Source organism: Armigeres subalbatus, unplaced genomic scaffold (assembly GCF_024139115.2).
Source record: "Armigeres subalbatus isolate Guangzhou_Male unplaced genomic scaffold, GZ_Asu_2 Contig639, whole genome shotgun sequence".
Classification (NCBI taxonomy): Eukaryota; Metazoa; Arthropoda; class Insecta; order Diptera; family Culicidae; genus Armigeres; species Armigeres subalbatus.
In genome coordinates, this window is record NW_026943412.1 from 40,153 (window position 1) to 57,824 (window position 17,672).

At 42.2% G+C, this 17,672-nt stretch overlaps 1 pseudogene; it reads right to left on the reverse strand.

Moving 5' to 3' along the window:
* Positions 1-232: 232 nt before the first annotated feature.
* On the reverse strand, positions 233-17,409 carry LOC134204528 (uncharacterized; annotated as a pseudogene).
* Positions 17,410-17,672: the final 263 nt, after the last annotated feature.

Below are 17,672 nucleotides of genomic sequence, written 5' to 3' on the forward strand. Positions count from 1 at the left end.
AGTTTCAACAACCCGGTACACTTCGTCAAGGTCTTGTCGGATAATAAGGTTTCTGTCTAAGCCAAGAAAGTAAGCCTCACTGGCACATTCAGTAATACCACTGTCGTGCCATTCAGGATGATATTACAATGCTAAGGCGGAACATGTTTGGCGGATTTAAAATGGGAGAAGAAAGTCATCAAAATTCATCTGTAATAAAAATTATTGAAACTTTTTGGTAACGTTTGTTATCGATATATTATATGTAAACGTTAATTATTTTAACATATTCAGTCATTCGCGATGCAGAATTTAATTCAGTCGATCGCCATTTTAAAATGAAATGCAACGTTACGAAATCGAATAAAATATCAAACATTAAAAGGGCAACAAATCACAATGAATACTTTTACCTAATTATTCAAGTAAAAATTATACGCCGTGTGGCATAACTGGGTGAACTTGCCGGTCTCTTCCGATGTAACCTGCGAGGCAATGTTTGTCGTCAGCGCCAACGGATCCTGCACGCACATCGAGGTCACAGCAAACTGATCAAAACTGTTGCCCGCTGCCTCATCTTTGGCCATGCACTCTTCGACGTAAACTTTGTACTGTTTAAGCGGCATCTTCCACATATTTTCGACGAGGAAGTCCGTTCGATTAAGGAGCAAGACCGATCTGCGGACACACAACCGATTCCTGAAAGGAGAACTGTTTGCCATAGAATAGGAAAAAATCGGAAGCACTTTTGCGGAGATCGGTTTCGCACGGTTTTTAACTTCATTTCTTCGGGCTTACGAGGAATAAAGTTGACGAGCCAGTCTGCCAAGAAAAAAAATGTTGATGAATATTGAGGGTAGTGCTGTAAATTGGACGTTAACTCACTTCCGATTATTTTTTTATCAGAAACCTTGGATTGCAATTGAGCAATCGTAGGTAGATAATCCCGTTTCTGTAGGTAGAACAGAACCAGAACGATTATTATGTAGCGATTGAGATCTAGACCGCCCAGTTTGATGAACTCCTGAACGAAGTAACATAGTTTTTGGTACATGGGGAATGATTTGACGTAGTAATGGATCAGCGTGCTGTTGTGGCAGTTGATTTCACCGGCGAATGTTACACGGCAGCTTATGTTTTCGCATGTGTTCTTTACCGTCAGATGCGTTTGAACGTCCGCCTCTTGAATGTTCTGAATCACCCATTCATCATTGTTGTCGATGAAAAGGCTTTCAACGCATCAAGAATTTCTTTCACGGACTCTGCCGTTTTGGATATTTCGCTGGAAAGGGAACAAATATATTAGAATAAGCACAACAGTGTTAAGAAAATTATTTTGAGCTTTTCACTTGTCATCGAAGAGTTTGTACAATCCCATTGAATTCCACCACTTAATTGTATCTTGACAGATACGTATTTCAACCTCAACATTAAGGCCGTCTTCAGTGTCTCGTACGAGTCGAGTCAATTAAGTGGTGGAATTCAATGGGATTGTACAAACTCGTCTTATGACAAGTGCACAACAGTGTTTTTCACTCAAATGCTATACGCACCATCATCGATATACAGATTGATACTGTCCTCCTCATACCCAACTCCAGACACTTTGGCTCCGAAACACTCCACCCGAACATCTGGTGCGATCGCTTTCAAGGCACTTCTTTATCTCGCACGGTATGACGCTGGACTTGGCAAAAGATCAAGTTATTTCCGTTTTCGATCAGACTGTCCACGTTGGGGTTTGTGAGGAACTGTAACAATTCGGAGCTCAATGTAGGACAAATCGACGGAGCCCGTTTGATTTATCGGTGGCAAGCGTTTGTCGATTGGTGCGATTGGTGCAATCGTATTCGTCCCAGTGGGACTCATAGGTGGAGGGATTTGCGGTGGGGTTGCTGGAAAGCCATTTGCTGCTGTTGATTGGTCATTCTCATCACGGACGGATTGAATAACAGCTGCTGTTGGTGTACGAATTGTTGCCGTTGCTGTTGTTGGGTACCGATGCTGATCATTTGCATGTCGATGCCCAGCCGCATCATGGAAGCGCTCATCATTGGGGGCGGTGGCAAATGAATCGGTGGTGGTGGCAACATTCGAACCGGAGGGTTGGTTGTGAAGGCAGGAATGCCTGGCCCGGCCACAATTGGAGGTCCTACTAGCATATTTGGCGGTAGCTGATAGAAGGAACCGTTTCCAATTGGGGGTAAGGTAAACACGTTTTGAAATCCTGGAGAGAAAAAGTTCGATATTAAAATGTTACCAGCTGGTTCAACATTTAATTTCTGTTTTATTTTTTTGAAATATTAAACGTATGTGGTTACATAACAAGATTTTGATGGTAAATATTGTCCCGCAAAAACAAACTACACTGATCAGTGTTTTCACAACGCGGTAGTAGACAAATCTTCAAAAGATGAAAAAGGTTTTATTGAATTAAAAAGGGGAGGGATTTTAAAACGAGGGTATTGATATTCGGCTCTGTAATGCTACAACCGACGAGTGAGCCTTTAAACATACGCAATGTTTAAAAACATCACAAAACAAGTCCCACAAACTTATTGTAATTGTAGCGTACTGCCGTCACTCGCATATCAGTACCATATCTGAAACTTGATTATGCATATGTACAACATGTGATAGATTTAGTTCGGAAAAGGTATTGGAGGGTAACCGCCCCTTCGGTGGGGTTTGATCCCACGACCCCAGTTCGCATGACAGGTGCTTTCCCTACTAAGCTACGAAGGACCTCCGTCGTCCACCGCAGCTTAGCGGGTACTGATGAAACCAAATTCCCAGCACCAGGTACCAGCCGATCTCTCGCAATACATTTTCAGAACTAACTCTCTCAAATGTATTTTTGTACACATCATGTCAACCAAGTAGGATGAGTATTTAGTATTGTCGGGAAGTAGGGAAAGCACCTGTCATGCGAACTGGGGTCGTGGGATCAAACCCCACCGAAGGGGCGGTTACCCTCCAATACCTTTTCCGAACTAAATCTATCACATGTTGTACATATGCATAATCAAGTTTCAGACATAGTAATTAATTTCCACTCCGGGTGGCTTAATATCCGGCATATAGGCAATTAACTTTGAATGTACTGATCTCGAGTGGCGATCTCTCTTCGCTTGTGTGGTCGTGTTGGGATCTGACGACCAAACTGGCACAACCTCACACAACCCTACTTCATTGAGCGCCGTTGCTGATGAAGCAAGTGTAGGATCCGGACAATACTAAATACTCATCCTACTTGGTTGACATGATGTGTACAAAAATACATTTGAGAGAGTTAGTTCTGAAAATGTATTGCGAGAGATCGGCTGGTACCTGGTGCTGGGAATTTGGTTTCATCAGTACCCGCTAGCTGCGGTGGACGACGGAGGTCCTTCGTAGCTTAGTAGGGAAAGCACCTGTCATGCGAACTGGGGTCGTGGGATCAAACCCCACCGAAGGGGCGGTTACCCTACAATACCTTTTCCGAACTAAATCTATCACATGTTGTACATATGCATAATCAAGTTTCAGACATAGTAATTAATTTCCACTCCGGGTGGCTTAATACCCGGCATATAGGCAATTAACTTTGAATGTACTGAGTACCATATCGTTTTTCAAATACCTACTGAGATAATAGCTGTTGAAGTTCCAAATCGCATCTTCCATATGAAACTTTTAAAAAAAATCTAATAATTTGAAACATAATCGGATTTCGTTGAAATTTTCATTCGACAGACTACCGGGAAACGATTTAGTTTGATTGAAACATTGCTTAATTTTGTGCAGTCAGGTCATGTAAATTCTTAATGGAACTGTTATGCAAGTACAGGTATACCTCGATTATATGGACTTTTCGATGCAAAAAGTCCATATAATCAATTTTCCATATAATCGAAGCAAATTTTTTTTCTCGAAATTTGTGTTACACGATGAAATAAGTCTTAAAAGTGGAAAGAAAATATCCATATATTGCCTTACAGTCTCATCCGCATGTTTGGGCTCATTTTATGATAACTCAGTAAATTACGATTTTCTATAAGAACGTAACCTTTTTTCCAGCCGCTAGTTTGTAAGATTACGTTAGTAATGAAGACTTCGCCCAGCTCGATGTGAGCACAATAATATACTTATTCACGAATTCTATCTACAGTGCCTTCCTGTTTCAGCAACAAAGCAAACACTGAGTGGTCGGAAAAGGTATATGTTAGATTCAAAACTGGCTTTATATAGAAGGACTGAAACTTGTCCTCTTTAGATTTAATCGCAACAAATTGAAACCGATGGAAAATTTTGTCCTATTGTCTCCTATTGAAAATTGACCAGATTGGACTATGGGCTCAGAAGATATGGCCAAAATGCATTTGTTTATGCAAAAATCGCGTAGAAACAGTCTCACTTTTCTGACACCTTTAAAAAATCTCCTTGCAACAAGTTGCGTTTGATTGATATTCTTAAAAGAATTTAAATCAATGTAAATAAGGGCTCTATCCACGTATTAGTGTCATTTACAAGAACCAATTGATATTTCCTGCAACAAATGTATCTCGTTTTATTGTCTCAGGCAATTCCTTGACTTATTTAAATTCAACTTTTCCACAGAACTCATATTTTAGAATAAAAAAATCGAAAAATGTTTGAAGAATTGGAATTGGCTTTACTTTTAATTCAAAATCGGGCAAATGTTAGGTCCAGCTTGGAAACCAGCACTATTCGTCAAAAAGTATGGCGTCAAAAAGCATGGGTTCTTTGGGAAAGTTCTCATAAAAAAATTGAAGAATCGATTGACCTGCTAAGTGGAATATTAAAGGATAAATTGTTATGGCTATTTTGGACTATGTTCGTATATTAAAGCAGGGCTGTATTTTGCAACAGGTTTTAAAATTCAAAACGACGCACAGTGGCGGGCCCTCATAAAAATCCCTGACAAAACTTGAGATTGCATTCAAAATTTCACCACCGCGCGCTGTTGTATTTTGTACAACACTAATGAAAACACATCGCTCACATTATACAGCATGAACGAGTTTGCATGAGCGTTTCAGGATCACGCTTTGCTGAACGGTTTAGCAGCAATTGATTTAAGGACTGCTAACAAGAAAATTCTAAAGATATTCAATTTCTTTTCCTACCGTTGAGCGTCAGTATAATCCTTAAGCCTTGTGCTGAACAAATGTGAATACCAGGATATTCGACAACATTTATTTAAACATAAAGACTGCTCGAAGAGTTTTCAGTTTTTACATTCAAATAACAATCAAGTTCGTCCAGAAGAAATAATGCCAGGTTTGAAAACCATTTGGAACTTTATGTATCACATATTGAAATAAACTCTTCCAGTTTCGTGGATATACCTAAAAAATCAGTCTCAGTGGGTCCGATTTGCTGGATTTTAATGCATCATCCGTCCTTCTATACTTAATTTCATGCACCAAAAACAGAAAAGGTTGGAAGCAAAGATCTAACAGCTAAATATGACAATCTCATCTTATCACTTGCTCTGCATACTGTCAGTCTGACAATTCACTTTTCGTATGGCGTTTTCGTATGGCAGAGATCACCAAAAATACGCATTATTTTTCACCACCTATTTGTAAGGACGAGGCCGTGGCTGTTGCAGAATAAAAGAATTGTATATTTATTTTTTTAATTCATTTCTTTATTTGGTAGGCACTCTGTGTTTTCTTAACCGCTACTGTGCCGTGATCTACTGTGGTATTCTGCTGTACAGAATCCACACAGAATCTATTTTTAGACATTTGTTGTTGTTATCATTGCCGGGTCCATCTCATCGTGAGTCCATTGTGTCCTTTTGTCCGTACCGTGTATCCAATTGCTCGTTGCATTGTTTGGTTGCCGTTTATCCGGGTACTTTGGAGGAATGCCTCCGAGAAGAACAATTTGTCAGTCGTCATCGGGCAACCGTGTCGGTAAGACGCGCACCCCAAAACGCCACCGTTTGGGCTGCCACTCAGGCGACTAACATTGGCTTGGTGGAGGGGCTGGGAATCGAACCCATGACCGTCCGCTTATAAGGCGAACGTGTAGCCAACTACGCTACGGGACCCCCCTATATTTATCATTATATACAATGAAATTTTCCAACGCGAAAATGGTAAATCGATCAAGTCAATCGAACATATGACTCAGAGTGCATCTTCATATATAACATCACAACATGCCTTACGGGCCTTTATTTGCCCCAATGTACCATAATAAATATACAATCAATGTAAAATATGACACAATATTCAACATTCTTTTAAAACCCCAAAACAAAAAAAATGAATTGCTCAATGCTAATGCTAATGATATTTGCGAAAAAAATACTAAACTAAAGTTATTTTACTCTTTAGAATATTATAGACATATTCATCAAATATTAAAAAATTACCATTTTCAATGATTTGTAGAATTTTTAAATATAATTCCAAACAACTCTTGAACATGTATTAAAATATATATTATTTACCATATTCATTTTTATTCGAATTCTGTACAGTTGAAACTTACATGCAAAACAGATGTACATCCAAAGGCAAACTTGGACATTAGAAGAATAACGTAAAGATAAAAACATTCATTGAATACTTTCAATATTCAACATGAATATTTCAATATTCGATTCTATGCTTTTATATCTTATAATATTTATTATATATAGCCGAGGTAAATTACTCATATTTTTGCCCAAGTTTTTGTTTAACAGATATAATTAATCACAAATCGTTTATGTCCTATACTAGACGATTCCTCAAACCCCATAACTGAGGATATCCTACAACAAATGTGCACATAAGTACAAAATATCGCAAGTCAGTCAAAAAGCCGATTACTCGAAATTGGAATCAAAATGATCTAGAGACAAATGAATCTGGAAAAACTACTTATTTTTATACCTCTCACATTATGTACTAAAATCAAATAACTCAGTTAGAATGCGATTGAATAATGAACATTAAAGAGTAAATCTTTCCCTTTATATGAACTTCATTGAACAGAATTTTGAATGTAAGTTGTCCAAAATTTATTTTTCCCAGTTCATGTTCTGAATTCCCGGTTTTTCCCTTTTTTTTCCCAGTGACTTCAATTTCCCGTCTTTTTTCCGCTTTTCCTGGTTCGGTGGCCACCCTGCATTATGGTTAATGTAAATAGGAAATAGCTTATGTGGATGCACTAGGTGTTCCAATCTGCTAAATTCACGATTCAGCCATCCAGGATTTTAGTATGGTCAATGCACCGAATGAACACAATGACGTTTGAGACGGGCGCTGTTCACTAAAATGAACACTTGCATGAACTCGATGAATGAAAAGTATTCATTCTTAGTAAACAGCGCACCGCTCAAACGTCAATGATGAACTCAGTGTATTGGACCATGGAGAGCTCAACCGGTTTGTTTATGTTTTGCACCGAAAATGAATTTTTCACCCCCGCCTCCTTCTCTTCCATAAACTGGGCAGGTTGGAAACACCTAGCTGTGTAATCATCTTGGGTACGATGGAGTTGTGAAGGTTTTGGCAGGAGAATTCCAGATAACAACGCCTGGCGAGATGAAACTTTTTTTTTTGATGTTTTAGAGTGACGAAAAAGAACTACGCCTACTGCTTGGACCAAAAATGCTACATCGACATCGTTGGTTGGACAGTTTGGACTGACAAGTTGGTTGGATTCCCATGGATGTCGGATATTTACAGCGAAAGGAGGAGTCAGAGAGTCTGCCGAACAACGAGAAGTTTCAGAACCTCGTCTGCGGTTTGATGTATTTATCCGTCAATACCCGGCCAGATATTGCCATAAGCACGTCGATACTTGGAAGCCAGATAAGCAAGCCAACGACTGGACGGAGGCAAAGAGAGTGCTGCGTTACCTGAGGGCGACAAGCGAATTGAAGCTGGAATTGTGTGCCAACTAAGGAGAACTTCAAGGGTATGCGGACACGGACTGGGCCGGGAATGTGAAGGACCGTAAATCTAATTCGGGAATACCTGTTCCGTCAGCCAGCCTCCATCAGCTTCCTTTTTGGGCTACGCAAGAGGATGGGTTTACGATCTCTGCGCGATGAGGGAGGAGTGATGGCAGCACTGCGTCTTTCAGCATCGCGCAATTGAGATTCTCACGTCCGAATGTGTGAAGTGCGATAAAAGGAAAACAAACACTCCTAGATGGTGCAACTCAGCAAAGATTGGGTAAAAATGAGTATATTTCCATACATTTTTTGACTCTTTTTATATCATTGTGATGGCCCGATCATTTTTGAGGTTATGAGCAGAAGGAAAACAAACATGTTTTTACACATGACGAATTGCACATTAGTGTGCTAGCGCTAAACGTCACTCATCTCTATTCAGTGAGAGCGCGAGGGACTGAAAGTGTAAATGGTTCTGAATGAATGAAAAGAAAACAAGAATGAATAAAACTCACTCAAGTTTGTTATCTCGATCTGACCAGACGTGTTTTACTGCCTCTCAGCCAGGAACGGAACGGTTGACATTTATTTTATCATTCATTCTGCCACGCAGTCAAAGAAAAACAAATCCACGACAGTCGCAGCAGCAGCCACGACCAAGCAGACGACAGTCAGCACATGATTTTATTATTTTCTCTCTCACAATGAATGTTTCTGTACACTCATTTCGACGTATGACCGTTTTTGGTGGTAAATGATAATTTCATTACTCCTTGCTCATTTCAGAGACTAGATCTAATAAATTAGTAACAACGGCTAGTATTCTTTGTAGGCTTTGCGTCACAGGCAATTAGACACGATTCTGTTCTGTTTGCGCTGCACTAACCAAAACAAAATATAATGCAAATGCTTAGCGCGCGGTGGCTCGAATCTCACGCAGCAGCAAACAAACAGTTTGCCTCATCGGCAAAAAAATGTCACAATGAGGCGTACATTTTTTTTGGAAAACAGTTTCGGTTTGTGCGGTGCGTGAAATTCGATTGGATAAAATGTAAACATTCGCATAATCACAGTGTTTTACTGTACATTTCCCAACACTGCCTCAGCTAATAACCGCAGCCTAATTCCATTTTTTTGCAGCCGGTTCGATACCAGAATGAACTTGTCAATAAGGTAGGCCGTCTTTAGTGTCTCGCACTGCTCGCACTTGACTCGATCAAAAATCGAGTCAAGTACGAGACACCGAAGAAGGCCTTACACAGTTGAGCTTAGTTAGACCGAATGGCGGGCAGCGTAGTTCGCCTCCGCGCGGTGCTCGCTGGAAACGATAGCGTATCAACGGCAGTTGTAGGGCTAGGCGGCTAAATGAACTACAAATGAGGGAGCGCGGTAGCGCATTGAGGCTGACGCCAGTAAGGTCTCAATTATGTTTCTGGCAGGCACGTCATGGCTATGTGTATGGTATATTGTGATATTGTGAAGCGAGGGCTGGCAGTCTGACATTCTACTCTCTTAGTAGGGCCGGGTGACACCGACTCGAAACGGCGAGTGGGCTAATGGCTAGGCTGTCTTCCGTCCCATAAAACCGTGGCGGGCCTTGTAGCACGCTGCCCAATCCTGCCATCCAGTTTTGCCTACTGGGTGGGAGTAGGCTCAGATGCACTTTCCTGACTTGCGCTGATCTGGCTCTGAACACGCAAGTGTCAACCCTCGCATGGCCTCCCTGCTTGTCGCAAGGCAGGCATAGTCAACCATGGAATCACTGAAGGCGACTACTCCAGGTGGATTCGGCGGCAGCCGCAAGGGGGACCCATAGAGCAATGAGCCTTGAAAGACAAAAATCATTGGAGATGGAGGTGATGGACCCCTTTGCCAAAGGGGTCTAGCGAAGGTCCCCTATTAGAGAGGGGAGAGTGGAGTGACGGTTGCTGCTATTGGCAGTACCGAAGAGTTTCAATGGTGGTGGGGAGTAGCCCTGCCTGCACGCCTGACGAGCCACTACCAGGGGATACGGGTGGTGGCCGAGCAACTCGATGAGATCATCGAGTTCATAAGCGGCAAGCAGAGCACCAACAAGGAGCTTAAGCAGAGCCTGTTGGTGCTTCGGCAAGCTGTTCGAGACGCAAGACAAGAACAGGACGCTTATATCAGGCGTGTAGCGGCAGCAGAGAAAGTAGCCAAAGGTACGCAGACCAAGGCCCTCTCCTCCCCTAGCGGTGTTGCTGCGGCGAAAGAGGCGACCGCCCTTACGGCCAGTGAGGGTAAGAAAACGCCAAGCTCGAAGCGACCCAAACGCGCTACCATTAAGGCAAAGCGTCGCCTGGATGGTGCACCGGAGCCTGAAGGGCGTGTGCCCAAGAAGGCGAAAGGCACTAGACAGGCACAAGTTGCTGAGCCACAAGTTGGCCCCAGCCAGCCATCGGTATCCACCGAAGGGGATACAAATCCTTGGCAGCTGGTCAGTAGCAAGGATGCTAACGATCATTCAGTAATTTGAGTTCGATCATTTAGTAGTTTGTCAATGACACATTCCAGAAGCTGAATTTCAAAATATTTTGTATGGTGGACTTCTAGTACGAAGGTTTTTCTACAACTCTGCATAATGGTTCGCTGTTTGAATTCCACTACTAACGGAGTTATAGCTATAGTTTCAGTAACTCAGACTAAATGATAACAAAATTCCAATCATTTAGTTTGAGTTACTGCAACTAGGGCTCTAACTCCGTTATTAGTTGAATTCTAATAACGAACCATTAGGCAAAGTTGTAGAAACCTTCATAAAGTCCACCATACAAATATTTTGAAATTCAGCTTGAATGTGTCATTGACAAACAACTAAATGATCGAACGCAAATTACTGAAAGATCGTTAACATCCTTGGTCAGTAGGGTTCGGAAGTCAAACACCCCTCGACCTGCGAAGAAGTTGAGAGACAGAGGCGAGGCCTTGTTGGTGAAAACCGACAAGGACAAATACGCCGATGTCCTAAAATTGCTGCGAGCGGCCGATAGCCTATCGGCCCTGGGCCAGGATGTGCGCAGCGTTAGACGTACCAAGAACGGTGAAATGATCTTGGTACTGAAGCGTGGCGTGCAATCCAGAGGGTCTTGGGTGACGGCGCTCAGGTCAGGTCGTTGGGTGCGGAAGTGACCCTCCAGTGTAAGCAACTGGACGAGGTCACGACCGCGGAAGACGTCATCTCTGCCGTCAAAGAGCAGTGCGGCACAGAGGTTGAGCGGTCCTCTGTACGTCTAAAAGGGGGATTCTTTGGTAAGCAGGTAGCCTATCTCAGACTACCGGTGGCGGAAGCCAAAAAGGTCATTGAGAAAGGGAAGCTGAAGATCGGCTGGTCAGTATGCCCAGTAAGCGTGCTCCAGCCACCTTCAGTGGACAGGTGCTACCGGTGCCTTGAGTCCAGGCACAAGTCTTATGACTGCAAGGGCCCAGACCGAAGCAAGATGTGCCGTCGCTGTGGCGAGGCGCAGGAATGCGACAAGGCACCTAGGTGCCTCATCTGCGCCAGTAAGAAGCAGGCCCGGAACCATGCTATGGGCGGGCTTGCGTGTCCCTTCGGAGAAGCCAATCGGAAAAAGCCGTGCAAGTAACACAGCTGAACCTGAACCACTGTGCACCTACCCAGCAACTGCTGTGGTAGTCGGTCTCGAGTCGAGAACCGATGTCGCCCTCCTGTCCGACCCGTACAACGTCCCTCCCGGCAATGGCAACTGGGTGGCGGACGGGTCTAGGTCGGCGGAAATCTGCACAATGGGAAGGTACCCGGTTCAAGAGGTTGTACACTCCTCCGCGGAGGGTGTCGCGATAGCCAAGATGATGATGATGATGATGGTCCCGCCACATACCCCTACAAAGGTTTGACCTAGACGATTTATCTTTAAGATAATTAATTGAATTTAATTTTTCAACAATTTAATCAGATTTGCAAAACAAAACAAAAACGATCTGATTACCATCACAGATATAAATTTCATAACTTTCCATTACTATCCAGCAAAAATAATAAATGTAAAAAACTGTTTATTTCATCTACAGATTCTCATAAGTATCAGTAGTGATGCTTCGAGTTCATAAAAATGCAAAACTTGTGATACCTCTCGCACAGATTTCAAAAGTTCCACCAAGAATCGCGTTTCATGTTATTACAAGTAACGTTAGCCACTCGAAAGCATCAATAATAATCTAATAAACTATGTCGTTGTCAACAAAATCAAAACTTGTGTTACCGCTCCGTCGATATCAAAAGTTTCGGTATCAACCGCGGAAACCAAACTCTACTAGATAGCCTATTACTAATCCGCAGAATCATTGAAACAGCTGAAAAAGCGCAAGCCTGTACATAAATTTAAAAATCATTCATATCTGCTTTACGCGCGCGAGACTCAAACTTTTGTAGACTACACAAGAAAAAGGTCAAATTACAATTACGTCAATAAATATAAAATCCATCATCATCATCGAGGCGAACAAAATAGTTTATTAGTGCCTCAATAATTGAAAAACACAATTGTCCAAACAAAATATCCGTAGGTCAAACTTCGTCAAAGATACAATAATTAATGATTTTAAAAGTCAACTAAGTAGCTGCTTAAAATACAGCTTTACGTGTGAAACACAAAGTCTCTTGAATTGTGATAATGTCGTTGCACGTTTGATATGTGTAGGCATCGAATTGAAATCATTGATACCTTTAAAAACAAAGAATTTTGTGAAGCTCCATGCAAAAGTTGGGTGTTCTTACATCTTCCGCGTTTCTAGTGTTATAGCTATGAATGTCACTTCCTCTTTCAATTCGATCACACAAATATCGAGGCAGCAAACCATTTACTACTTTGAAAATGAACACCATTGTTAAATACACAATTCTTTGCTTCACCGAGAGCCACTGCAATGCATCCAACAAGTTGAGGAAGTGAATCTGTTACATCTTAAAATCAAACGCATAATCTTATTCTGCAAGCGCTGCAATCTCGATATTTGTGTTTGATTTGCTAAAAACAAAATGGAAGGGCAAAAGTCCAAGAGATGATTGATTTGTACAACTGTATTTTTACTAGCTGTATTTAATTCGTTTTTCAGTCGACATAGGATTCCATACTTCTTGGCTATTTTCTTGATGACATTGTCAATATGTTGGTCAAATTTCAATTTATCATCAATAATCACGCCAAGATATTTAATTTCCCGTACGCGATCAAGTGTCTCGTCATCAATTTTCACAGAGACATTATCAATTGAACGATTTCGTGAAATAACCATGTACTTTGTTTTACTAATATTCAATTTTAACTGCTTGTACTTCAACCATCTACTTAAAGAATGCAAATCTTCATTCAAGTGTTCAATCGCTTCCTCCAGATTTTGAGCTGCAATGAATATTACAGTATCATCAGCAAACAAATTAATGTCCCAATAACGTAAGACCCGTCGCATGTCATTAATTACAAAGGGGGCCCTGATACACTTCCCTGTGGTACACCAAGGTCATTCTCCACGGGACACGACACATAATCATTGAAAGCAGTCCGTTGGGATCTGTCAGACAAATAGCTTTCAAACCATTTGTATGCAGAAATTCCAAAGCGCTTAACAGTTTTCAACAATAAGGGCCGAGAAATTGTCTCAAAAGCGCGTTTGAGATCCAAAAACACAGCTAGAATAGTATCTTTACGCTCCATATTTTCCTTCCATTTAGATAATACCAAGTTCAATGCAGTTTCACAGGAATGACCTTCCTGTAACCTGATTGTTCCGGTATTAACAAGTTATTACTATTTAAATATGTAATTAGCTGGCCTTTAACTACAAGTTCTAAAATTTTCTCTAATGTGTGCAACATGTTGATGGGACCTTGAAACTTTTTGTATTGGAATCACTAGTGATTCCTTCCAAACAATGCGGCACGTGCCCAGTTTGTAACGATTCATTTATAAGGTCCAGCAAGTTGCGTCCAATGACATGAAAGCAATCTTGAATAACTCTAGCATTAACATTATCAACTCCAGCCGTTTTACCTAAAGAAAAGCAAATGTTTTTAAGTTCTTCAAAAGTAATCAGGTGAAAACAATCAAATCTACAGTTAATATTTATCGGCTGTTTTTATTTCATCAGGCTCATCCACTAACTCGATAGATCGGTTAATAGATAAGACACTATTGACGAAATAATCGTTGAATTTAGATGCAATTTCTTGTTCTGACTGTTCTAATGTGCCATTAAAAGTTATGGACCGCGGCTTGCAACTACTAGGCTTTAATAACGATTTCAATATTTTCCATAACTCTTTGCTGTTGTTTTGATGCTGATAAATTTTCCTTTGAATATACTCGCAACGTGTACGTGTCAAAGATTGCGAATATTTGTTCCGCGCTACCTGATACCTATTCCAATGATTTTCATTATTAGTTCTACGAAACTTTTTATACACTTTATCTCTTTTCCGTTTCAGGCCCAAAAGGTCTAAATTATACCAGCTGTTAGAATTATGCAAAGTTACTATCTTCTGTTCTACTAATTGATTGGTACAGGATTTCAAAACGTTTGTAAGAACAGCTGATCTTTCATCTCTATTACCGGAATTTTCTTGAAAATCCACGTTTCTTTCGACAAGACCCGAAATTGCTTGTTTAGAATATTTTCTCCAGCACTTCATTTTAATTAAATTACTATCATTACTATTATTGTCGGTAACGTTAATGACTAGCGTTTCATGATCGGTTACTTTAAATCATTACTCGTTTCGCTAGTTACAGAATCAAAATTTGTATACACATGATCAATCAAAGTTCTACTGTGCTGGGAAATACGCGTATAAGAATTTACTTTTTGTTTCAAATTAAAAAATCCGCTAAATGTTTCAAATGATTCGAATTGGAATCGTCACACCAATTGATATTAAAATCACCAGCAATTACATTTAATTTACTAGGATCTATAAATGACTCAAACCAGTTTTCCAAAATTTCAATAAAACGCTGGTCACTTGCACTGGAGAGTGATATAAAACACCATAATTACCCATCTTCATGCCACGTACAACTGCAATGCCTAAGAACCAGTTTCCATCACAAACTTCGTTCAATTGAAGCTTGAACTGAACTGATTCTTTGACATAAATAGCAACACCGCCAGTGTGTCTAGAATGTGATAAACAAGCAGCTACACTATAACCCGGAATGCTATACTGATCAAATGCTTCAATGTCGACTATATGAGTTTCAGATAGAAACACTAAAAATGGACGTTTATCTTCTACAATCTTACGTAATGCAACGTAGTTTGTAGACAAACCCGCAATATTCAAATACAAAATATCGAATCTGCTCACATTTCTACTAGAACTTGGTTGCTATTCATTGAAACGTAAGCTGCTCTTTTTCCGTTCAACTAATCGCTTATAAACACTACACTCAGTACTGAAGGCACTGTGGTTCACGTCCAATTTCATTTTACGTTCGGAATTCATTTTTATACAATTGACACATTTCAATACAGTTGACGTGCATTCGGATGTCTTGTGACGATCGCTGCACTTTGAGCACGCAATGCTGTTTTTGCAATCCGTACTCATGTGCCCAAATTCTCCACATTGAAAACATCTCAAAACACTAATTTCCGGGAACAACAAGGCACCGATCAAACCTTATGTTAACTTTTCTCGCGGTCAACAAACAACTATAAGTCTCTTTATCGACTTCAATAACAACATTGTTCTTGTTATACTTAAAACATGGATTTTCATACATTCTTATTACTTTAACATCATTTATTGCGATGTCTTCATTCTGATCTTTCAAAATCTGAATGAATTCATCGGAAGAAAACTTATCGCACATTCCCTTCACTTTTAGTCTTGGCACCGATGAGGGAACAACAGCATTATAGTTTTCACCCAGATCGCTTTGAATGCCATTTTTCACAACATCAACAAAATCAATGGTGTGTTCTACTATTGTAGCTGCTACGCCCCACCAAGGTGGCCAATGGAACAATTCAACCAGATGGTCGACAGGCTATCGTCCGACCTAGTAGGTCGGAGCCCGTTCGTTATAGCTGGAGATTTTAATGCTTGGGCAGTGGAATGGGGCAGCCGCTGTACCAATCAGAGGGGACAAGCGTTACTCGAGGCACTTGCAAAACTCGACGCAGTGCTTGTCAATGACGGAGCCAGTAGCACATTCCGTAGGAATGGGGCCGAGTCATGGATAGATGTAACGTTTGTCAGCCCCGGTCTGGTCTCTGACCTGGACTGGAGAGTAGACGAGGGCTACACCCATAGAGATCACCTAGCAATTCGCTTCAAGATCAACTATGGTGTGCAGCATCCGAGGGCGGGTGATCCCTGTCAGGCCCGTGGGTGGAAGTCCAATCACTTCGTCAGCGAAGTTTTCACCGCGGCCCAGGGACAGGAGGCCAACACCGACAGTCTACGCGGGGATGCGCTGGTAGCTGTCCTATCACGCGCGTGCGACGCTACTATGCCGAGGAAAGCCCCGCCAAGAAATGGCAGACGCCCGGCATACTGGTGGAGTGCCGAAATTGCAGCCCTACGATCAGCCTGTCTCAAGGCTAGACGTAGAACGCAACGAGCCCGCACCGAGGAGGAAAGAGCGGTCCGTCGGGAAGTGTTTCGAGCTGCGAGACTGGCCCTTAACAAGCCATCAAGCAAGAGAGCGTGCTTCGACAACCTGTGCGAGGGTGCCAACGCGAATCCGTGGGGTGACGCCTATAGGATCGTTATGGCCAAGACCAAAGGGGGCTCTTCACCCCCCGAACGGTCACCGGACCGGTTGGCGAGGATTATCGAAGTACTCTTCCCGTCCCGAGCCACAAGTCCCTGGCCTCTTCCTGCGCTGCAAGGCGCTGGGAGTGTGCCCGAAATGGTGGCTCCGGTGACGAATGAAGATTTACTCGCAGTGGCTAATACCCTTGCGATGAACAAAGCTCCAGGGCCTGATGGAGTCCCAAACAGTGCACTTCGGAAGGGTAAGTCCACGGTGGACGCTATCAACTCAGTGCTAAAGACTGCAGTGGTAGCGATCCAATGGGACTGTACCGGTACCGGTGGGACTGTACCGGTTCTTGGAAAGCTACTTCCAGAACCGTGTGCTGCTATACGAGACCGATGCCGGTCAGAAAAGTGTTCCTATTACCGCAGGAGTCCCGCAAGGGTCAATCCTGGGCCCGGTACTATGGAACCTGATGTATGACGGGGTTCTGAAGCTAAAGTTCCCTCCTGGTGTGAAGATCGTCGGCTTTGCTGACGATGTAACCCTAGAGGTCTACGGGGAGTCGATCCCCGAAGTAGAACTAACCGCAGCACTGTGGCGGACTGGATGAGTGCGAGAGGCCTTGAGCTCGCTTAACATAAGACGGAGGTGTTTATCGTCAGTGACCGTAAGTCGGCACAACGTGCAGTTCTTCATGTGGGAGACGTCGCGATCACTTCAAAGCGGAATCTGAAGATTCTTAGGGTCATCATAGACGACAAGCTTACCTTCGGTAGCCATGTCGAATATGGGTGCAAGCAGGCTTCGACTGCTGTGGCGACATTATCGAGGATGATGTCCAACAGCTCCAAAGGTGTGCGCCAGTAGACGTAGGCTACTGGCAGGCGTTGCCGCATCTATCGCCAGGTACGGCGGCCCGTCCTGGGCAAAAGCACTGTAGGTAACCAGTTACCTGCAGAAACTGGAGACCACCTACCGCTTGATGTGTCTCAGGGTGATATCGGCCTACTGCACGGTATCGCACGACGCATCCTGCGTGATAG